At 37.1% G+C, this 25,814-nt stretch overlaps 1 pseudogene; it reads right to left on the bottom strand.

Annotated features, from left to right (window-relative positions):
• The window catches only part of LOC117424466 (G patch domain-containing protein 1-like), a 30,597-nt pseudogene extending 5,085 nt beyond the window's left edge, over positions 1–25,512 (bottom strand).
• Positions 25,513–25,814: the final 302 nt, after the last annotated feature.

Here is a 25,814-nt window from a genome sequence, read left to right on the forward strand (position 1 = left end):
CACTATACATATACACACATTGTATTAACTAAAATATAAGCAGTGATCTGTATGCTATATTTAGTAATTATTCTAAAAGCAGTACCTTCCAGATGCCACAACTCTGTACCGCATCAATAAGGTTGATGGTGTATTTCACATCCAAGCCAGATACTACATACTACTACTACGGAGGAAACGTCAAAAGGAGGAAACAATGCCATCGTGAAAAATAGCCCACTATTAAATATTAATATTTTTTCTTAATGTAATGTTTTGCTGACAGCATTCTACAAAGACTGTAGCATGGGCAACTTATATTGTCAAAAGCATGACTCATTTTAACCTTTGTGTGGACATAATGAGTCCACCCATACGGATGAGCAACATGAATCTGTTTGACTCACTGCTGTTAAACTAGCAAAGTGCGTCACTCGGACTTACAGGTTTTATTATAAAGGAAGTATCAACTACCATATTCAAGGAATGCAAGAAAATGTTTATTGATGTAGCAAAATATAACAATAGCAAGTGAGTGTGACTTTCTGTTACTCTTTAGAATACAGTTTGGTGTGTTTTGCCTAGGACTGCAATCAGTGTTTATCTGCGCTTCTTTTTTAAAAACAAACAAACAAATTGACATGATCGCAGTGTGTGATGAATTTTACTGTGTGTTCCTATTGAACTACCTGTGCACACCTGGAATTTTCATCTGTGATAATTGGTTTAGCTACATAAATGTGTGACACCACCACTGAAATATTTGTTGTAATGTGACTTACAAGAATGCATTCTGTCTCAACATCCAAAGTTTTTACGGTCTTATCCAAGGATGCAGTGAACAGCCTTATAAAAACACAGAAAAGGGTGACAATTAAAAATAATGAAAAACAAGAATCTCCAGATTTTTCGTAAATTATTTTATAAAACAAGTTTCATCTAGCTTTATTTTAATGCAGAGCAGAGAATTCATAAGATCACATGAACAAAAGAAAAATTGTGAACATGAAGAAAAAGCAATGTACTGTAAAAACCCCAAAACAAAATACCGTATCATCCAACTGTTTAGCAAATATCTCGGAAAAATGTCACTCTATGGCGTGAGACTTGAGGTGCTAAAGAGCAGCACATCTTATAAATCTAGCAATATTAGTTTCCTAGCAAAACTCACTATAAGAAACAAATTACTTATTTTTATTGTACAGTCCTGGGGTCAAGGAAACATCAGTGACATTTTAATTACCAGCAGCTTTGTAGCACCTCTGATTCAATTTGGGGGTTTTCACTTCCATGAATGTGATGTATCACTGTGGCTTGGTGTGGATTTTCTGCTGATTATGTTGCCTGGCAACAGCGTCAGTGCTGCTGCAATGCACAAACACAGAGCCCTTGTAATAATAGAGCACTTGGGAATCACAGTTTCTTCATACATTTCCGATGCTGTTTGTTGTTCGCTCCAGAATGTTAAAAACCATTTCATTCTCAAAGCAGCAGAGCATATTTAGGCTGTTAGGATGCTTACTCTTTGTGCCAAACAACTTTAACAAGTTAGTGAAGAGGCATATACATCATTAGAGCTCCAGACCCTGTTCAGATTAGTCATTTGTACCGATCATAATCTGTACCATATTAAAATGCCTTGTCGAGTTTCATGTTCTTGATGCTCTTCAGATGTATAATTCATTAGAAATTACGTAAAATAAATCACTGTTATGGATTTGTCAAAGGTCCAGTACATCTTATCCCGAGTACAGATGTCATCCTGTGCATAGAACATACAGCACAATTTGAAGTAAAACAAACAGAAAACAGTAACATGTGCACAAGGTGTCTCATTTATATTTCAGAACCCGACACTTTTGAGTTCCTCTGTCCCAAATTGCACAAGATGAAATATCTTACAGTAAGAGACATCCTACACGGTTTAAAAAGATGAACGTGATGATATAGACTAACGTCAGAGTGACGTCCGTTCAAAGATGTTAATTAAACAAAACCGTAAATAGCTTGGGACACATTTCACTTCTTTGAACAAGTTACCCAAATAATGGTAACAATATATGTCGGCTTACTGGAAATAATTATTATCCAGACATTCCCAAGTCCTGTACAAAAAGCTAAGATTTGTTTTTCATTGTATTTTATTTAACATCACCCGCCCACATTAACATTAAATTGATGTTTTGTGTTTTTATTGCTATATAAAAAGCAGCTTAAAAGGTCACCTTTTGTTGAGTTACTGCACATTTAATAATCGGAGTGCTGTGTCCCCCATCATAGACATGAAAACATCCTTAATGCAAGATTCCAGTATATACCTCACGTACTGAAAAGCATCTGAAGGAAATAGATTTCATCAGCTGCATTATATACATCATTACCTGCTGATACAGTATTTACATGGATCATTGATTTCAAAATGTATTTTTCCTCTCGAGGAAGGAACATATCTTATGACAAATATTGATATTTCCACACACTACAAAACATGCGCGTCTTGTGAGCAGCACAGAAACAAATGACCATAAAAGATGCTTAAGACTAAAGCCTTTTGAAGTCTTCTGTAGAGCCATTCACATTCTCTGTAAACTTGACCGTAGGTTAGGCAGTCAGAGTAGTGCTAACGTGGGTTTATGAAACCAAACAAATGTAAGATATTAGTTTTCTTGGGGTCTGTGAAACCAGCCCTTAAAGTATTAATTGCAACTTTTGAAGAGACCCCCACAAAAATAAATAAGGCGCTGAACTTGACAAACATTTTCTTGAAACATACCCAGTTTTGCTGTTTTGTCACAAGAACATGTAAGTATTTTGCTGTCTTCGAAACAGAAGTGGCAGCAGCATGAACAATAACATGGGTTAGCATGCACTAAAGATAAAGTTCAGATTTTCTAAAAAGTATTCAACTTTTACAATAGCAAAATAAATGTTTCCTGATTCACTGTGACTAAGGGGTCGATTTGATCAGCCTATACCCCATGGATTTTATTACAGACTTTCAGCACTGGGGAATCACTCTGGTCTCCACAGCTAAAACTATTTTTGTGGAATGTAAACAAACTGCAGAAAAGTCTTAAAAGTATTAAGACTGCACAGAAGACTAAACCGTATCAAACATACAACTTGCATGACTGTGGGGAAGCCTTACAATGACAACAGCATTGAACTTGCTGCAACATGCTAAAGGACAATGTTAAAAATAATAATAAAATATACACTATGGAAGTTGTTTCACCTTTTAATGGAACTGGAATATGGTACATTTGCAGAAATGAATTTTTCCATTGCCACATTTATATTTTTTCCACGTGTATCGAATACTACTTAGACCCACTTGCACAATTTACATTTTTTTTCATCTTTGTGCCATCTTGTAACAATATCATATTTTAATATTTATCACATCTCATAATGCAAACCACATTCTGAAGTCCGAAGGTGTTTAAAGTTTGTGCTCACATTAGAAATATGATTGCAAAGTAAGAAAATGTGCGTGGGTCTACATAGCATTCGAGCCACAAGGACAAAATAACAATATTGCACAATACAATAGAATATTTTTACCCTAACGTAATTCCATTAATAAAAGTGAAGCAATATTTATTTTTAGACACTTGTTTGTTCTAAACAATAAGGTCAAGTACTAGTCACATGTTTCTGAAAAGTGCAATGTGTAATGCATTATCAGTGGACTATTGTGGAATACATAATAAGATTTTACAGGGAAATAATCATGTCACATTTTTCAACCATAATGCAGCAATTTACCTTTTTTGTACACAAAAGCACCTTCAGTAGTTCAGGACAAACACCAATCACAAAATGTTTTAGTACAAATATTTATTGTAGAGAATGCGGAGTATGCGATTTAACAGAAAAGTATGCCGTATATACACATTCATTTGGCATCAAACCTAACTTGGTTTGAGGGTTCGCTGCCTGGCCGACTGGACGAGGCTGAGACCCCCATTTGATAAAACATAAAAACTGTTATTAAGAAAGGTGGAGATGGGGAGGTGGTGGGTTACGATGAAATCAAAACGCAACTGAGAGATAAGTTAAGCGGGTATTTATAGTGCTAACAATTTAAATTAGCTAATGTGTAAATTGAATGATTCAATTTGGTGATGCGGAGATTGGTGTCTGACCCTCCTCCCGAACTTTAATTATGAATTTCATAAAGTGTATATGAATCTTATTTTCTTAAGTGGAGTGGCATCTAAGTTCAACACTATTGTTCGCCGTCCTAGTAAGAATAATAATAAAAAAGAACACAACAGTAATACATACTTTGCTACATATATGGTACTACTCACCTGAGATAATTCTTGATGCTCCCAGCTCGCGGTTTCCTTCTTACCGCCTTTCTAGTTGAATATCTTCATCTAATGCAAAAAGGTAGATATTACTTATGTCAGTGGACATTTCTGTTCGGGAAATAAGTGCTGTCTTGTGTAGTTGTATTGTTTTATCTTGACACTCAATAGAAAACAAACTTCAGTTTAGTCAATAATGTGCTATTGCTGTATGTCAAACGTGTGATGTTTTGTTCTGGCGTCCTTTTATTTCCATAGCAATTGACGTAAAATGCTTAGCTTTGTCACAACGTTGATTTTAGAACGTACTGTGGGCTCAAGCTTTAAATAAAATCAATAAAACTTAAAGCAAAATAGGGTTTGGAATGCATCAGGTTCCCAGGAGTTTCAATGGCGTGCCAGAAAAGAGCAACGGAACTTAAGAAAGTTAGGAGGTAAAAAGGTTAAAAGGTACCCAACTCCCTCTTCTTTTTGTATTGATTCTCTGTTCTTTTGTTTTATATCAGTTTTGTTGATATCAGTTCAACTATGCTGCTGTCCAGGCTTCAAAATCAGACTACTACTACCACAAAAAAAAAAAAAAAAAAATACGACTTCAACTGTACAATTACTACTAATAATGATAACAATAAAACTATTGGATATATAGGGATGTTCAATAACTGACCTATAGATTTTATAAATAAAGTCCAACCTTTATTTTATAACGGAGTTGCCGGAGGTCATACCTTTTATCAAAACACGACAACTGTTTTGTAATGGGACAGCCCATCTCTCGTATGTCTAATAGGAATGCATGGGCAGGGTCATGTATTTATTTCCAGTCTTTTGGGTCGTTTCCAAGTTGCGTCTGGTGTGGATTGACATTCGCCGACTTCACTCGTGTCCAGTGTGGATGTAGCTTTATGTGAAATATACGTATTTCAGCAATTATTTTGCCTCATTTGAATTTCCCCTCACTGCTGTAACCCACTTACTGATCAGGAGGATTAGTACCATTACAAATATAAATATAACTATGGGAGGTTCAATATCTTTAAAAATGTTGTTATTGTATAAACTTTGAGTACTGCAATTTGGATAACGTGGCTTGCCTCAGTCCACTTTTAGCATTAACAAAAACAAACAAATATTGCTTATGCAAACAACTGTAGCCTTAACCTATTGTGAGGAAGGGCAATATCAATGTCATGCATATACACATTTGAGAAAGAAAGTTTGCCAGAGGCAAATCTATTACTGGTGTCTTTCACAGTGTGCGGCATGTACTGGCATGTTGCAGCCCCATGGTAGCAGAGAATACCTTCTAAAAGCAGCTAAGAGCAGATAGAAGGCTCAGTACAAAATTGTATTAGATTTTCTTCACATCATAGATTTGGAAAAAGTAAAAGATTAGTGTTGACATTTTCTGTGGTGCAAATTCACCAAGTTCTTTCACTTGAGCAGCTTGTTGCTGCAGGTTAGTGTTTAAAACATACCTTCTTTTCTTTCTTGTGTTTATGCTCTTTTTTGCTTTGTGCTTCTCTTTGCATTTCTTCTTGTGTTTTTCATGAACAATGGAACCAGGAGTCACTGACAATGATCCTGCAGAAAAAATTCAAACAAGGATATGTATTGCTTTGGAAACAGGATTGAATTTGATCATTCCATACTGATTCCTGTCTCTTATTCTTGATGGAAGATGGGGGATAGCGGTTGATACATTTGTGTAAATATTAGTGCATTCAGGGCTATGTGTTTAACATACCATTATAAAGGTGCAGTATGTTTATAAATGTAAGGAGGTTATGACCTTATAAGCCCATGAAGAAAATACCAGATCTTGGGTGTTTTCAGTAAAATGTTAACAGCAACTAAAAAGACCATTTAAAAGAAAAAAAGTTTGCTGTGCTTTCTGACTGAGTTTTAACAGAGCTGGAAGATGCTGTTGATAAACTTCTGCTCCAAGTAGCAGCACTTGGCTAACAGAGTGAGGAGCAAGTAGATTTCAAAGTGGTGAAATAAACTTGAGTGCGTAGAGAGCTGGACGAGGGAAAAATGTAGTAAACAACACACACCAAGGAATTCTATTTTAGTGTAAAAGATTCTAAATGGTTTTAACCCTTTCAGACCTCGAGGTCCTGCCTTATGTTAGCACAGTATGCTAATATGCGCCATCGAATATCACATTGGAACCTCACGGGACTCCTAGGTCCCAGTCTGAGGTCGTGTATAAATATGTTTTAAAAATAAATAAATAAATAAAAATAAAATCATCTTTTGTCCTCTTCTCGTATATACTCAATAGGGGTTTATTCTTCAGCTCAACAAATTACGGGCTGAAAGGGTTCAATTTATATATTTTTTTTTTCATGGTAAAGTACAGCAGCAAGTGTAAGGGGATTTGTCGAGATTAGGAAACATTAAAACACATGACCTGCAAGATGCCAGCCAGTTAGATATCAGTGCAACAGAACTTGGAACTTTTCAGAGTGATTTCAAACATCATAAAATGGGAGTGGTACAACAGTCTATGGGTCATTCCATATAAAATCAATAACAAAACTGACATTTTTCACTTGACCACCTCTGATTTTGATACTTTTGCACATATTATTGTCTTTGGAAGAAATGGTTACACTGAATTGTAAGCCGGAGTGACCTCCCATTCATGAGATACAGGTCAAAGCTTGATCTGATTTGGACATACATCCTACCTTTACATGGTCAGAACTTCCCCCAGAACTGACATAGAAAGCTGGTGTTGGTGTTGTTTTAAAGCTCTCAAATATCAAATTTGCTAAACAAGATAAAGTTGTGTGAATCTGTGACCTTTGACCTCACCCAGGTCAAATCATGTAACCTTGGATTTTTGTCAGTTTTTGATAGATTGTAGCCTAGACCCTTATCTACATTTCCTGCAAGTTTCATTTTGTGCCTGGCGTTGGTTGAGGCACAGCACAGTGTTGAATGCAGAGTGTCATGTGAATCTTCTAAGTGAAGCGATTACACACCTAATACAATTAAACACAAATATTTATTTGCAATTGGGTATACGCTCCTCTCCTGATAAATTGAAGCTGCAGCGAACTGGAACAGCTGTAACTGCTATTAATATATTAATGAATTAACCAAGGTGCCCTATTTACACAATTGGCTAAAACAAACAAATACAGGTGAATTAAATATAAATCACCAACAACCAGGAATTCATTTTCTTGAAGGAGTTCATCCCTCAGCTGTTGATAATATGCAGTCTGCATCTCTGCGATGAAATCATGTCCATGAAGACGTTGGAAATGGCTTGTGAAAGTCTCTATGAACTGATCCACAGGTTCACCGATTGTCTGAAGGGTGGATCTGTCAGTTGTAGTACACTTCCGATACTCCACTGCGTCCACCAGGCTACCTTGAAAGAGCATTTGTAAATGACTCTTGAAATCTTTAAGTGACGGACAATTTTCACACTTTCCTAAGTGGCAATTGACATTAGGTGGGGAACACATGAGATAAGATAAGCGATGCTGATAGTGATTCAAAGGTACTTCTGTACTGGCACTCAGTTGTAAAAGCTTAGAACAAATGAACATCAGCTTTACATTCTGGTGTGTTGTGCAGACACACACAGCATGTGTACCACTTCTGTAATACACACTCCTTTGGTTTCAGCTCTGCACATTTGGAGAAGCCAATCTTAATGTCAGGATGCTGTAATTTGAAGACACGACAGATTGCAGAGAACAAGCTGTTTTTGTTGGTGCTCCCTACTTCCCGACTCTTTATTGTAAACAGAAACAAAATCTTTCTTTCCAGCCATGAGTCGACTAACATCTTCGCTCTTTTAGAACAATTTTACCATTTGAGCAATCTCCTCTATTAGCGTTCTCCCTCCAATTTTTGGATTTGAATCCGATAGGCATCCCGTGGAAGTACTTGCCATTTATGCAACTAATTGTATTCAATATCAAATAGACTGCAAAACTGCAAGAATTTTAGCTACAAACATTTAATGTCAAGAATGTTAAACTGATGTTTAAGGACACACTTTAGTTGAGTTATAGTTGGGTTTTCTGGTTTTTCACTTTATAAAGGGCACATTTAAGTATTTATATGCATTTAATTCACCTGTGCTATACTTTAGTCACAAGTCTTAATAGGCCAACTTGGTTAATTAATTAACATAAATCTGTTACAGCTGCACCAGTTCACTGCAGCTTCAATTTAACAAGAAGATTCACCCGACACTCTGCATTCAACTCTGTGCTGTGCCTCAACCAACGGCAGGCACAAAATGAAATTTGCAGGAAATGCAGATAATGGTTTAGGCTACAATCTATCAAACTGACAAAAATCCAAGGTTATGCAATTTGACCTGGGTGAGGTCAAAGGTCACAAACTCACACAACTGTATCTCGTCTTTCACATCAATTTTGATATGATGAATATAGTTCTATTTGAGAGCTTTAACACAACACCATCACCAGCTTTCATGTCAATTATGGGGGGAGTTATGACCAAGTAAAGGTAGGGTGGGTGCCCAAATCAGGTCTAGCTTTGATGAACTCTATCTCATGAATGGGATGTCACTCAGGCCTAAAATTTACACTGTAACCACTTCTCCCAAAGGCAAACATGCATGGACATTTTTATCCAAATCAAAGGTGGTCGAGGTTTTTGGTGATTGATTTCATATGGAATGGCACACTGTTAACAATACTAACCAGTGGGGGCTCCCGAGTGGTGTATCCAGTAAAGACACTCCATGTGGAGTGCAGGATGCACCCTGTAGCCTGGAGATCGCAGGTTCGAATCCAGGCTATATCACTGCCGACCGTGACCGGGGTCAAGCAAAAAAATTAAATATGATGGCTAATTACAAGGAAGCGAAATGGGGCAGAATATAAGAGTTGCACTCTGCACTAATGCCCATAGTGAAGCACTGTGCACTGAAGCCTCTGCAATTCTAATGTGCTTCGCTGCAATCAGTCATGAGGAATCTTTTCTGGCATAGTAAGCATGGCAAATAATTATCTAAGCAATGAATATAGACCGATGATAGGTAATAAAGAAACTCAGCATTACTGTAATGTAGATGACAGAACATAAGTTTGAATTTAAAGCAAAATTTAACAGCCAAAGTTTGATGAAACATAATTGTGATTGTTTTGATATATATCCTGGGCTTTCTAATCAACTAGGGAATGCAGCCAAACACACTCCACTTGTAACTTTTACAGGAGTTTGTAGTGGCCAGGAAATTGTTTTCAGCTGAACATTACTTCCCTGTGGTGATATCAAAGTTAAAGCTCCCCTTCTGCCCATGCTGAGAATTTCAAGTAAACATAGAATGAGCAGCAATTTGGTTTAAGGGGAATCTGCAACCTAGAAATAATTCTGTTCTGCTAACAACCTTTGGTTGGCTACACCTGCCATTCTGGGCAATGCCCGAGCTAAACCTGACTTATTAGAAGTTTGCAAACAATTTGTTACTTCAGGTTTATACATTTTTCGATCACAATTGGATTTTATAAACGCCATTTTTCAAAACGTTTACTTTACTTTTTTTTTTTTTTTTTTTTTTTTTTTTAAGTGTGAACCCTGCACAGACAGAGACAACATACTCCTTACTACAACGGATGTAAATTTACGTTCTCAGGTTACAGATTTTTTCTCCTGGTGAACACTCCCAAGTGAATGTTGACAGATGTATTGCCCAGTTGATTTATGATCCACAATGTGCAATTAAAAATGATAAGAGTCGGCAATGTGTTTACGGACAATACTAGACACAGGTAACATAATGCATTCTTGTAAACTGAAACCAAGTTCTTTATGTATTACTTCTATGGGAGGTTCTTCCTTCTGTCCAGGCTCTGGCTCATTTGAAGTCGAGGGAGATCCTTGCTTCTCTGCAGCTGCTTCATTTCCGGCCAAACTAAGGAACTTGCTAACAGGATCTTTGCCCTCCTTTTCTTTGGCAGAAACATCCCACCTAGATTGCCTGCCTGGTTCTGAAGGTTTCAAGGCACCTGATAAGAAATGCAGGTAAAACATTTGGGGGAGGTTCACTGAATATGCAGCAGTACTACTGCCTATCGCTAAAACATAAGTAAAAAATACATTTTACATTAAAATTGAACTTTAAAATACCAGAACAAAGTCTGATATCGGCCAAAACTTGATCATGTAATGGTGGAATTTTCCTATACCCAGTGGCAGACCTAAATATTTACATTCTTTAAATCATTAAAAATAGGAGTGTCTGGCATTTTACAGACAGAAATACAGCAAAGAGTCTCCCAGGCGCCATTAGAATTGCTGGTTTCCGAAACCTCAGTGTGAAGGTTACAATAACAGTTTGTCAGAGTTTCTCATAACACCGATAACATCCTTGTCTGGGGATGCTAAATAATAGTTTCATTAAAAAAAAAAAAAAAAAAGTTTTAAAATACAAGGTATTACTTTTAAACTGAATACACGTGTGTTACATCAAAGGAAAGATTGCTTCCATACACCTGTCAAACACTCACAGTAAACTGTAACACTTACTTTCTGAGGTGCTGAGTTTGCTCTGTGCTGACAGCTCAGGTTTGACACCCTGTGCTGTAGGCATGGTGCTTTCGGTAACAGACAGGAAATTGAACACAGAGTATCTGTCCCTTTTTACCTTCGGCATGCCAACAGAACTTGAGCTGAAAATAACCACATTGAAATGAATGCTTCTTTACCACTGCTGCCAAAGAACCAATCAAACTACATTAAAAAAGACATCTCCACTTAGTCATTTACCATTTGGCTTTAAATCATTTAGTTTTCAAGACTTTATTTTCACTTTGACTCCATTAATCTTGTCCCAACATTATAGATTCGCTTCCTGTACAGCATTTGCATTCTGTCTGAGCTTTAAACTGTATATAGGACATTAGGTTCCATCATCAGCCACATAATAAAAGCACACATGATGTGGACAGGCAGGTGTACACTTGTCTTTCTAATCTAACCTAAAAGCTCACTGACATTTTATTACACACTTATTCCAAGTGTTCCGTGACCTAAATCAAACCAGCCTTCTGATTTCAGATCAGTATGCTCTGTAGAACAGTTACAGCTGTTTCAATCTCAAAATGAACACAGGCAGCACAGAGGAATGTTAACAATGTGGTTTGTTTACTTACCCAGGGTAGGGGTCGGGGATGTTAAATCTCTTGCACAGTAGTTTATCTGGATGCCACTCAAACGAATCTCTTGTTAACTTCCCAAACATTTTCATCTTCACAGCTGCTGTTTTATCATCAATGTCATTCTGAAAACAAAATGCATGTAAATGTTCCACAATTCAACTGATAACAGGTGACTGTTTACAAAAAAATATCACCTATTCAAGATTTCTATTGTAGTTGTTTTAAAAGAGCAACTTGGCACTGGTCTAAAATATCAGTTGTCTTAACTAATATATTGTTCTTTGAAATCATTTTGTATATCATTTTCTGTTTCATTCTGGTGACTTTTTTATACTCACAAGTTAAAAGCACTCCTGTGGCATCTTTGAAACTCTCAGACAAGCCTACCCTCTAAGTCAGGGGTCTCCAACCCTGGTCCTGGAGAGCTACTGGGTCTGCTGGTTTTCGTTTCAGCCAAGTTCTCAGTTACTTAATTGCACCAGTTATTGGCTTAATTAGACAAGATTAACATGTGTTCCAGATCTTTAGCCACTGATAATGTAAAGACACCTATAAAACCTGCAGGACAGGGGCTCTCCAGGACCAGGGTTGAGAGCCCTGCTTAAGTAAAGCAGGTACACCTGAATGTAACTATTAACCTATCCCACTATAACACTCTGAAATACTTCTTACACCCACAAGGGGCAGAGTAATAGTTACAGCCTGGGGTACCAGATTCAAATTAGAGAGAAGACATGTTTGATAGCTATTTTGAGGCCATAGGAGGGATGTTTTAAAAAAAGTCACCAGGATGTGATGACAGAGACAGAAAATGATATACAAAGTAAATCTAGCAGAATAGATTTGTTAAAATAACCGTGACATTTCATATCGGTACCAAGTTGTTCATGATGCTCAAAAACTTCATTGCAGAATTAAAATTGGTGTGAAATGCAAATGAAAGAGTCTGTGAATCTGCTTCTTGGGTTTTCAAAAAGAAGTTGAGAGTTAATAATAATAATAATAATAATAATAATAACAATTCTACCTCTTGATCTCTGGGGGCGTCTACTTTGTCAGCATCCTCCTCATGCTTGCCTCATGCGAATCTGCATGCCAGTGTCGAGTTGGTGGGTTTATAGAGCATTGCTGCGCGGATGAACTCGTCTCGCTCGCGGTCTCTCTCCCATTCCATCATGTGCAGATCCATACTGGACTCCAGGGTGTCTGTATTGGACAAAGAAAAACAAGTCTGTAAAACACCCAACACTTAATATTACTGTACTGTATGTGTTAGCAGTAAAAAAAATCACCACTAATGATATTAACACAGATCCGAGTAAAAAAATAAATCTTGTACCCATAGCCCATCGACAGTATATAGATTATCATTGCAATGTTTAATTAAAACCAAGATTGACAACTTTAAACGTAAAATCTCAGTTTAGTTTATTACTAACAATCGCTTTTTAAAAAATCCACAAACTACATACCAACGTTAAATAACTGACGACTCTGAATCCTTTACCTCTGTTTGTTGATTGTTCCAATCACATACTAACTGAATGGTATTCAGGTCCTTTACTGCCTCTTTCAACACAGCTGAACTACATACAGATCCAGGAAAGATAACTCGACTGAAAGCTACTCTATTACAGGAGGATAGGAAAGATTACCCAAATCAAGACAGCAGACTAATCAAACATACCAATATGTGCATTATGCCCATTTTAATTTTTTTTTCCCGGTACAAGACACTGAATCTATTTAATGAATTATCATAAGGTTGTCTTTCTGTAAAGTTTCTTAGTGCTGGAAGTTTTAAGCCTGTACATGTAATTTTATTTTAAATACATTTTGCTGTGCCTCCTCCACAATGCACTGTGCTCTAGACACTACCAAATGAAAAGCCTGAAAAGACTTAATGTAGGCATGAAAAGTGTGGTTTTTCATGATGTAGCCCACCACATTCTGAAGGAAGTTTACAGCAGAGTTGTCTGAAGTCCAGTACATAGCCCAATCTGCAATAGGTCAGCCATTCAAGTGTCAGTGCAAATTTGCAGAGACATTAGGTTTCTAAACAAGACGATCCTTCAACTTTAATAGAAGATGGGAGGGATGTGCAAAGTTTAAATGTAGTATAAAGCCAATTTATTTTGTATTTGATCTCAAATTGCTAGGGACCAAACACAGAGTCATGATATGGAACAGTATTATCTGCAACACATTGCAGTACACAAGTAACACTGTCTGTGTTTTCACAAAGAGGATGAAAGTGGCCTAATAAATGAAGTCATACCCTTGTCATATGGGGGAAAAAGCAATTTGATTTAAATTGTGCTGAACTAGCAAAGTTGTTTTATAGGGAATTATTTGCATATACAAACAACCAAGTTTTATTTTGCATCCGTTTGTTATTACAGCAGTTCAGCCTTCTATGTACCTTGAAATGTCAGATTTTGTTGGCACGCCAATTAGTTTAAAATTCCCTAAGGAACACCTTTATTTTATTGCTTTTTACTTTTTAAATTATTGTGGTTTATTCTGAAAACATTTTACCAGGGCGGTTCATTTTAAATAGCAATGTGGTACAAGTAGGAAATATCACTACTGTCATAACTATTTCATTCTTGTTTAGAACTTAGTAAATTAGTAAGCACATAGATGTTTCTTACATCCACTAGGGGAAGAGTGTAGCAGGGAGACAGGATAATGGGTACACTAGTGTACCAGCTGTATTTAAAAAACAATACTTGATGGAATCGTAGGTACATTATTACCATAATTACCTTTTCTCCCCTGTTTTAGTTGTGTGATGTACTCGTCATATCGTCCTTGTTTTTCTGGGTTCTTCTCAAAAGGTTTCAAAAGCACTAGCTGCCTCCATGCTGATGTTCTGCCACGCGCTCAGAGCCTTGTCAACAGCAGGAGTCTGGAAGCGGCTGTTCAGGCCTTGCTGTGCCGAGACCCTCCCTGCTGCTGCTGCTGCCGCCTGCTTCAATTCTTTTATCCGCTCCTTGTCTTTGCTGGTCAGGAAGTCAAAAGACAGAGCTGGGGCCTGAGGAAAAACACAAAGATGTTAGTTATGTACCTGTACCAGGGATTGACACTTGCTTCAGCACTTCATCCAATACTGGGTTTCAGAAATACTGTCACGCTCCTTACAGGGCACCAGTCATATAACAATAGAACCAAACGCTCCACTTGCTTATAGCTAATCCAAGTTGGTATATCTTACAATATACCTGGGCTGTCAGCTAAGCCTCGAAATAGCAATCGATTAATTGGGCACACAAAATCAAATCGTTCAAATAAATATCAATGATTGTCAGTGGCGGAGGAAGAGGAAGATGGGCCCCGGTGCAGGACCTTATTGTGGGCCCTTCTCCCAAAACGTTAATTTAACCCTTATTTATAAACGTCAAACATACCAAATCAAGTGTTCAATATTGAACTATATTTATTTAACATACATCTTAACATGGAACACTACACTATTTTGTAATCTTAAACGAACAGGTTTAAATCACCAATCCTACCAGGATTCCCCAATTCTGCGATCACAGAAATGATTACAGAATTCACAGTTCTGCACAGACATTTGCCGAAATTGTCTCGCATAGGAAACCATTTTATTATTATTATTATTATTATTTTTATTATTATTATTATTAAAATCAGAAATGCAAGCATGTTGATTTGTTGCAATTTATTTTGGTGCCTGCAGCAGCACCTGACATCTTCAGTCTAAACTACAGGATGAATCGTGCACACAGAATATAACTGCAAATGTCTGTGCTGAATAGTACCCCAAAACCTTCCATGAAGACGTCCCTCGTACCACCCTTCGGGGGAAAAAAGTTAGGATAATTAAGACAATAGTGATACCTGTTGATACAATCTGGAATTACTGGCACTGCACACCAGCAGCTAAATGATACAAATGTGTAACATCTGCAAATATAAAACACGAAGATAGTATCATTGTTAGTAAAAAAAAAAAAAAAAAAAAAAAAAAAAAATTCGAACCCCTCCGGGTCCCTCTGAGTGCGTGGGCCCGTGTGCAGTTGCACCTGCTGCACCTGGTAATGCTCATCCACTGATGACTGTACCACCCACATACATTTTCGCTCCATTCCTCTCCCCCAACGTGATTATTTTAATATCCTTGCAGTTAAGTAAAAGCTTGTGAATGTGAGGGGCAATTAGGTGGCGTCAGGAGAAAAAAAACAAAAAACAAAACACAATAACATTCGCAACAAGCCTAAAGCAAGTTTCACATACTACAAGGGTGGTACTAAAATATTTATTCCAAACAAATTACAAAAATTACAATCAGTGACAGCTGCAGGATCACGCATTGCATCTTATTACTATCACCTAACCTTCTTCACTATCTGTGAAACACACAATGCGGAAATCCCTGCCTAAAACATCATCATAATAGTAATACAAATTAATTGATTTACTTACCACAACATGCATATCAGCTATAGGTCAAGCCGATCGTTACTCCAAAATTGCGTTTAACATCACTGATCTTTATTTATTTATTTTTAACGTTATTGAATATTGTTTAAATATTCATTATAAAACAGTTCATTTTGAAACTCCAAAGAAGTGTAAACTATATACAGTCAGTTGTCTTCAATGTGCACAGTTTATTTACAGGCTGTTTGCCAGGAATACAAGCCTGTCGTCCTGCTCTGGATTCAAGGCGGCACGGTTTTTGGTTTGTTTACATCAAATACACAGAGGGGTGTACTTACAAAGCATTTTCAAAACTGATTCGCTGGTAGGATGGGACCAGCAAATCAGAGGCTAGTTAACATGAGTAGGAAAAGAAGAGCACGCCCACTGCTTGTCTGGCAGAAATACTGTACAAAGCAAGTCAGGGCGTTTGGTGCAATTTTGTTGATAAGCTTAAATAATGTTATTAACTACGCGCATTACAAAAATGATTCAAAATTTATTGAATCGATTATCCAGTATTTATATTGATGTATATAATGAGGAATGGAATCGATTGAAAAATCGATTTTCGATTTAATCATAGCAGCCCAATGACATAAATACTCAGTACAGAATCACTCCCAAGATAAACCCACTGTCATACATGCTTTACGTTTGAAACCTCTGCCCGGCTCAGTGTCCAGCCACTGAATGAAGCAGACAACAACCTTGACTTTAAAAGGGCCTGTCTATCATCATTTAGATGAAACTGACACAGACCTGCAGTTTCAAAACAGCTGTCTATATAATTTCTGTATCAGGATACTGAGATTCTACTGTTTACAGGCACTGACGCCGACACGAATCACATTGTGTGTTAACAGACTTTTTAAAAGGTACATCATAAAGGCGTATGCTTTTTAAAACTCAGCACAATAAATGCATTCAAAAGTATGTTGAAAACACTTCACATAAATGATCTTCAGGCACACCTGTGATACCTGCTTTTAAATATTTATAGTGATGTACAATGGTAAATGCATAGCAGTGCACAGAGAAGTTTGGTGAAGAATGATCATTGCAGAGCATGAACCACACGGCCTCCACTTTTATTCCTTTTTAACTTATTCGGTGCAATAAAAACTATTTCTTCCTGTTTTTACCTCAGTAGAGGCATATTAGCTGCAGAATGTTTACCAAGTTTTAAAAAGGAAATGGCTTCCTGGAAACAATTTAGTCAAAATGCTGAGGTGCTTGTACTGCATGAATGGTTATATTTTTTTCTCACTCGATAACCGCCTTGGGTTTTATCATCCAGCAGATCTAAATGGCCGTCATCCCTCAAATATTTTACCTACTTCTTACTTATTGACTCTATCACTGCCTCTGTTTCCAAAGCAGTAAAAATCTGTGTTGCTGAACATTTCAGCCTACACTTCCTTCTATCCTCTACCGACACAATTTGGAAGAACAAGGGCCTAAAAGATGTTCTTTTACCTTTAATGGAACTACTGTTGTGTATATTCGCAGTAAATTAACTTGTCTATTGCCAAATTGTTATTTTGTTCAATGTGTATCCAATCCTATGGAGGCCCACTTGTGCAATTTTGCTAATTTGAAGGTAATTTTCCCTACTTCCATTACTTTTGAAATGTGAGCGCCATCTCTTAACAACGTCAGTAAGTTGTTTAACATTATAAGATGTGATAAATATTAAAAGATTATATTGCTTAAAAAAAGATGCAAAGTAGGACAACAATATTACACAAGTGGGTCTACATAGGATTCAATACACATGGGAACAATAAGACTCATTTCTGTAAATACACCCTATGGTAGTTCCGTTAAAAGGGAAACAACTTTTATAGTAAATATATAACTTTTGGTTGTGACTTGTCACCAAAATTCCCATCTTACAGACCCTTGCTAGTCCTTTTCAAAGCAAACAGCATACATAGAAACTATTTCAGTTCTAACTTTTATCATCAATCTCTCTTTCCTACTTTTACCTGAAGAGACCGTTGAGACCAGTGAGACCAGTGTCCCATACTGAAAAATTAGCATGGATATACTTTAGAATATTAGATATGTTTACGGATCAGTGGTTTTGAGTGAAGTTATCTTTCCTATAGTACAAAAGCAGCCTGCAGTGTTGAGTGGAGTTATCTTTCCTAGACCTGTATACTGGTCTGCAGTGTTGAAAGAGGCAAACTCCTTATGCAGGTTTAACTCCCTTCATTCTCCCACATGGGATCCAAAACTGCTGACAGCTAAAAAGTTACAGTGATTGCTTCATCAGATAAGATATCTAATTGGTATTGAAACAATCCATTAAAACCCTCAGATCTTTAGCGTTCCCACGTTTCCTACCAGTGAGCAGCCACTGAAGTCTGCTGATATGATTTGGAGACTTTTAAAACTGCTTTTAAAAGGTTGAAACTTAAAAGACTTCAGCTTGTATTGTCCAGCTTGCATTTTTCACAGCCGTTAGCATGTAACACCTTTTAATATGATGTTATAACGCCATAATGGTGTTTAAATAGGGAAGGTTGCATTTTAAAAAAAATATTTATAAAATAAAAACTGTAAACACATACTGAACATTTTAACTATATAAAGCAGAGGTGTTCTTTATAAAAAATAAATGACCACAGTAAATGTGTACCTTTCCCATGGCAATACTATGCATTTACCATCGTTTACAATGGTTTGCCATATTTTTTTAATATGCTTTCACTCTGTTTTACTACAGTTTGCTATGCTTTTACTCCCGCAAACTTTTATAAGGGGTCCAACGTTATTAGTTAATGAACCATATGACAACCAGTAACCTCAAATCAGTTTAGTTGAAAAGTCGAAAGAACTGTAACCTCAAATCAGTTTAGTTTAAAAGTCAAAAGAACTGTAACCTCAAATCAGTTTAGTTTAGGAATAATAATACTCTAAATATTAGCACTGAAAATGAAAAAAAAATGATATTAAGCATTTAACCACCTTAACAGCCTAGAATGAGATAATTTGCCTCAATCTAAAGTGTCATACTGTGGAGCTCAATAAGCCATATACAGCTCAAGTGCCATCCGGTGGAGAGCCCTTATACACAATACTCCTGGTTTTCATTTCCTGAACAGAAACCTGCCATTACCTGCATGTACCTCCACTATATGCATCCCAGTGGGAATAGGAATTAACATTACAAAGATACAGGAATTTGATACAGAGACTCTTTACAAAACCTGAAATGTAACTTTGACAGTAATTTGGGTCACCTTGTAGAGCAGTTTCTCCAAGCAGCACCCTCCTCTGGGCTGCGTTCATCTGGTGCCTGTCTGTCTGCTGGGTGTCCTGGTTCATCTGCCCACCCGATGCCAGTAGTACCTGCACCACCTGAGAACTGGCACTGCCCGCCACCAGCATGGGACAGAAGTAATGCACAGGCCTATAATCACGCGGCAATTCAGGAGGCTGGTAAACCTGCAGGTCAAAGATGCAACAATTAATCAATCATTAAATCACCAAGGCTTTATTTTGCAAACCTCAGTTAACCCTTTACTGATCGCTGCCCTGGTGCCCTACTTGCAGCCTCATGCCCCACCTATATATTACATTCCTAGCTTGTTTTCAGTTGTACAGTATTTGAAGACTTTGTCATGAGTTTACACGTTTTTTGCTTCTTGCTTTTGAATATTAGTGTTCTCAAGCATCAATTATTGTTGATTATGACCTGTCTTAAATTTGATTAGGAAATTGGCTGCCGATTACATCTCTACTGCAGGGTCTTACAGAAAGCATTTATTTCTGCCAGCTCTCAATCATAACTGGGGCTGACAAATTGAAATGTCCAGTGTCACTTTACTGCTGCAATTCACTTACCAATCGTGAGGACTGAAGCAAAGACTAGCAACTTGTCGCTTGCACAACCCTTATAAAAAAAAGTTTACCATGGTATTTCTGCACAGTAAATATTTAAATTTACATCCCGACATATTTCCATATTCTGAAGTAATGCCTAAAACAGAAAGGATAGACCAGTTTGGATTTCTAAAATGCAAAAGAATGTCATCAGCATATAAGGTAAGTATGTTTTTTGTTCCCCATCCAAATCCCTTCCATTCTAGGCATTGTCTGTATTTGAGAGCCAATGATTCCAGTGCTACATATAAAAAATAAAGGGGAGAGGGGCTAACTCTGAGAGTCCCAGAGTATCCTGTCAAAAGTATGACATGCACCCAAGGCCAACAGTACTGCAGGGAATTTTGCTTTTTTTGATCCAGTTTATGCTATGAAAGAGTTCCCGCTCACTGTCAGATGCATATCTACCTTTCATAAAACTTGTTTGTTTTCTGTCAATAGAACTTCTAATCTTAATGCTAAAATTTGCTAAGACTTTCACATCCAAGTTCATGAGGGCAACCGCTCTAAAGTTTTTAGTAAAGGCTGGAGCTTTATCTTGTTTATGGATTACAGTAATATAAAGGCTTTCTCATTCTTGATGCCATAATCCCTTCCTGAAACATATCATTAAATGCACAGTAAAAAGGGGACCAACAGATCATTAAATTTGTCAAAATTTAGCAGAAAACCCATCCAATCCTGCTTTCTGTATTTCTTCAGATGATACAGGTTTATTAAAAAGTATATATATATATATATATATATATATATATATATATAGTAAACGAAACGCTGCTACACAGGTTCGTTGTCCCTTTCAAAATACAGCCCAACACACTGAATGGCGTTTTTAAGCGCTGACGCGCTATTTTTAATTACACAAAAACAAACAGAACAGAAACAAAAACCTAACTCCGCTTTGGAGCGCTAACTACACAGGGTATTTCCCTAACTCACTCGCAGGACGGCTAAGCCGTTTACCTGGCACCTCAAAACAAAACACACTTTTAACACAGCACTTAATTTTCCCTCGACTGCTCGGACGCAGAGCACCACACTTCTGCCTCCTTCTACTCAGCAGCCTCGTGCAGACTGCCTGCACGTCTTAAATACCCTCCCGTAAATAACTAACAAAACAATTAACAAATTAAATTAAACAATAAAACAATTAACAAAAGGCGCATTTTTTTCTTCCGGGAGGTTTTAACCCCCTCCCTGCTGTCTCACACATCCCGCTGCCTTACAATATATATATATATATATATATATATATATATATATATATTTTGGGCATTAGATTGTGTAGGGAGATTTAATCCTTAAAAGAAAGCATCTACATCCGCTGAAGTATCAAATTCCTTGGACTATAGTGAATATTCTGCAAAGATCTAATTAATACAAAGCAGACTGGTAGTTCATTCATTTTCATCTCCTGTTCCAATAGCTGGTACAGCTCTTTTTTAAGACACAATGCAAGTAATTCTTATTTGTTTATTTAGCAGACGCCTTTATCCAAAGTGACTTACAGAGACTAGGGTGTGTGAACTATGCATCAGCTGCATAGTCACTTACAATTACGTCTCACCCGAAAGACGGAGCACAAGGAGGTTAAGTAACTTGCTCAGGGTCACACAATGAGTCAGTGGTCGAGGTGGGATTTGAACTGGGGACCTCCTGGTTACAAGCCATTTTCTTTAAGCACTGGACCACACAGCCTCTCAGCCTCCCAAGTAATGTTCCTGCATAAGTTGCTCTGGATCTGGTAATTGCTAATTCAGCTCAAAAAGCACAATATTATAGCCCTATGCCTCTTGTGTGCATTTGGTTTGGCTCGTAAAGATCATCTGTGGGCTTGTTCAATCACATATTCATTGCCAGTAGGTGGGAGTAGATTAATGACGGTCATGGCACCTGATCATTTTAGTGACTCATTTTAAGGTACTTAAAATATCTTGATAAAGCAGGATCACGTCACAGTGTATACAACAAAGGGTGCTGAATATCATAAAATACCATTGCGATAACTGTCCAACACCCTACCTACACACAAAGCCAATCGCATACAGCACAAGGCAGAGAAAGATAAGGCCCATCATTATTCTGGATTATTTGAATTGTCATCCTTCCTTTGAATGACGTCAGGCATATCTCAGGTTTTAATAGCCTTCACAGTAATTTTCAATGTGACAGTGCTGACACCAGCGAGTATTTACGGCCCTCAAAATCTACAAAAGATTAGCATTCAATCAGCCTGGTGATACTCTGACACTAATAAAATTACAAATTACAATAAATAACTCCAACAAAACAGAACCTACCTTTATAGGAGCAGCAGGTATTGAGGCCAGTGTAAAACCCTCTAAAACATTACCGACGTACGAGACATCTTTATTAGATCCTGTAAAATAAAGGAATCAACAAAAGACTACATTTATAACACTCATTTGAAATCTGCCGAAGTTCTCTTTTACACAAAAATAAAATGTACTAGTGTATGTTTACTGTATTCTGCCATAACAGATGGTAATAAGTCTTCAAATACATATAACCATCCATTTCATGCAAAAATAGCCAGTGACCTATATTAATTGTAAAGTCAGGTGTAAAAATGTTGGTGTGACATGAATGTAAGAGACAGACTGACACGCATCTATTTTTATTCCCAGGTTATAGCTTGCTGTGAAGAATGCTCGAACCAAGTTGTGCCACAATTAGATTAAGCGGCTCTCTAGAAGTACTCTATGTGTGACCTAAACATGTACAGGTACCTCCAATAGACACTGCTCACTACAAAGTCAAAAGGTTTTGTTTTAATTATGAGAGCGTTTAGCAAGAAAAACCTTGAAATTATACTTTTTTTTTTTTTTTTTTTTTTTTTTTTTTAACAGGGGCTTAAAAGTTAACAACATTCTTGAACAGGCTAAAGATATATTTAAAACTTCATTGGATTCTACACCCGGTTATCGCTTGGCACCTGTTGAGAAAATAATAATTTTTTTTTAATGTTGTGCTATTTACATGTAATGCTCATAAAAATTGAATGGAGTCACCAAGAAAGTCACCCACCCCACCCCACCCCACCTCACCTCACAGGTCTCCAACACCTCAATCCTGACCTGAAAACCCCATGCCATTCAGTCCTTGGCCTCACTCAAGCAGAGAAAAGTCGATTGTGTCAAATTGTGTGCAGTTTGTTTTGTAATGCAGGCTAGCTAGCACCACACTTTAATGTTTTACCTTTTTTTTTTTCCCGTGTACTCCTGTGGTGCCGTCCAGCCGTACATGTCATCCCCAGACTCCTCCTCACCCAGAGTGGTATCATATCGAGAGAGTGAGTCTGTGTTGTAGATATCACCTTCCTCTTCCTCCAGAGCTCCCACACCAAAGGCCTTCCCCCAGAAAAAAACACACAGTAAGAGAATAACAAGCCAATGTACTAAAATAGGAGTTTCAGAAATGCAAGATGTGAAGCAGAGATGACTTAAACAAGTATGTCTGCAACATCCGTCAACATAATAATAATAATTATTATTATTATTATTATTGTGATGATGATGATGTATTTATTTATTTATTAGCAGACACCCTTTTCCAGGGCAACTTACAACTGTTACAAAATACCACAGTAAAAAGTATGGCATTATAAAATATCACATTATAAGTTATCACATTATAAAATATCACATTACAAAATATTATAATACAGATAAAGAGTAGTTAGATAAAATATAAGTAAGAGCAAAATAAAGAATACAGTGAGGTATAAGTAAGAGCAGGTTTGAATAAAGGTAACGATATTATAGCGGCTGTCCTGCATAGTAATACTAAAAAATCAATAGAATAAAAAAAAAGCCAATTTGCTCTTTTTAAAAGCATTTTTATTATTATTTTTATTTTAGTAAATGTAACACATTTTCACAGAACATCGGTTGTTTACATAGCTACGTACTTGGCTTCCTTCTTGTACTTCTGAATCTAGCAGAACCTGAGGCACCGAAGAGATTAAGCCGTTGGGAATCTTGTTACAGGTACGCGAGAACACTGTGGCTATTGACAAAGGATTGCTTAACATGCTGTCTTAGTCAGAAATCAGAAGAATTCCACATAATGACCTCTATTTGAAGAATGGTGTCTTCATCAGTTCAGATATTTCTGGTGTATACTGTACCTCAATTTTTTTTTCTGAGAAAGTTCTTGAAAATTGATTTGTCACCAAATCGACTACAATGTCTCTGTACAACCAAAACAAATCTTTGACTTTCGCATTGGTTAAACTCCCAATTATTGTCGCACCTCTTCTCACTCATGATTGGACACCTGTAAAACCAGGGCAGATGTTTGGAGAGGGGTACTGCAGCAGAACGCAGACTCCCACAACGTAGCTCTCACAGGGTAATGTTGCATGCGCAACTCATAATAGACTTCATCATTATATGCTACAGCCCGATCACATGATAAGGGTGATGAATTTAGGAGCTCCGTGAAGTTGGCCCCCCTACAAACAGCACAAACGTTGAGTCATATCATTCGTTTGTGCCGTTATAGTTTAAGATATTAACGATTTTTCTTAGGGCAGTGGCGTCACTCAGCCCGCCTACAATGCCGGAATTGAACCAAACTTGTGCATTCGTTTGTTGAAACGAACGTTTTTGCTATTATTGTTTCGGAGATATTAACAGTATTTTTATAGGCCTGAGTGACTTCACTGCCCTATAAAATATTGTTAATATCTCCGAAACAATAATAGCAACAATGTTCGTTTGAACAAACGAATGCACAAGTTTGGTTCAATTCCGGCATTGTAGTGGGGTGAGTGACGTCACTGCCCTAAAAAAAATAATCGTTAATCGGACAACTTCGCGGAGTTTAGAAAGCGCCATTCACAAATGGACCAGTAGTATTAGTAAAATAACCCAATGTTAAAGCAGAAAACTATAACCTACAAAATTATTAGACTTATTAACTCTTTGACAGAACATACTGCATCTATGAACCAAAAAACGTACACCGCCTGTTTTGGATTTTTTTATTTTAGCGATCAATGTAAAGCATTTACTGGTAGACTGTTTAAATTGCAAAGTAGCATTACCTTGCGTTTGATACAGGACATTTGTATTCATTTTGATAGCACTGCACTCTGTTCTGTAAGAAACGCAGTTGTACTTAGTGCTATTTTGTACGAACGCAGATGCCTGTGAAAAGTCCAAATAAATAAAACCCTCAAGCAATAACTGTGGAACCTTTAAAAAACAAAATACATAGGTACGTTTTAGTTACCTTCCTCCAACGGCTACAAAGGAGTTCCATGTGTAACAAAATCCTCCTCACTTCCACTGTCTGACGCCGCCATGTTTACTACAACTACGGTTAGTCATTACTCTTCGTGCGTGTTCTGATGTATCTTTCAGTGTTCGGTTTTCATGTTCAAAGTGAATACTGGCAATTAACAAAGGGGAAATATAAGGCTGGCGTATCATTATTTAAAACGTGTACAGTTTTTAATGATGTATCCAAAGACAAAAAAACTGCTTTCTCAAATGCGGTAACTGGTAATTAATGTTACGTTTATCGTAAGACTTTTTTTAAAAAAACTTAGCAATGTTTGTATTGTAAATGACATTATTTTAACGAACCTTTTGGCCAGCCTCCAACATTCTGTCCTAAGAAAAATAATAACATAGGCATCTAGTCGAAAAGTTCAGTATGTCTAAAACTTTCCCCTTCAGCGTGGCTAGTTGAATTCAGCTCAGGTCACAAGTGAAAGGTGTTTGGTGTTTAGAAATCAAAGCACCACACAATTCTGCACGTGGCAGTCTTTGCTCCAGTGATAAAGGACTGAATGGCAGGGGGTGTTATAAGGCATGCTAGCTTGACACCTACATCTTTCACAAGCACTAAAACAATACATCTTTACTGATTAATAACCACTTCACTGGAATAACAGAGCCTGCACTTAAGTACTGTATACATTTTAGACTTCAGAATGTTGTTGGAATGCCAAGCACACATATCAATACATGTAAACATACTTGAC

The sequence above is a fragment of the Acipenser ruthenus genome, chromosome 19, assembly GCF_902713425.1.
Source record: "Acipenser ruthenus chromosome 19, fAciRut3.2 maternal haplotype, whole genome shotgun sequence".
In the NCBI taxonomy this organism is placed as follows: domain Eukaryota; kingdom Metazoa; phylum Chordata; class Actinopteri; order Acipenseriformes; family Acipenseridae; genus Acipenser; species Acipenser ruthenus.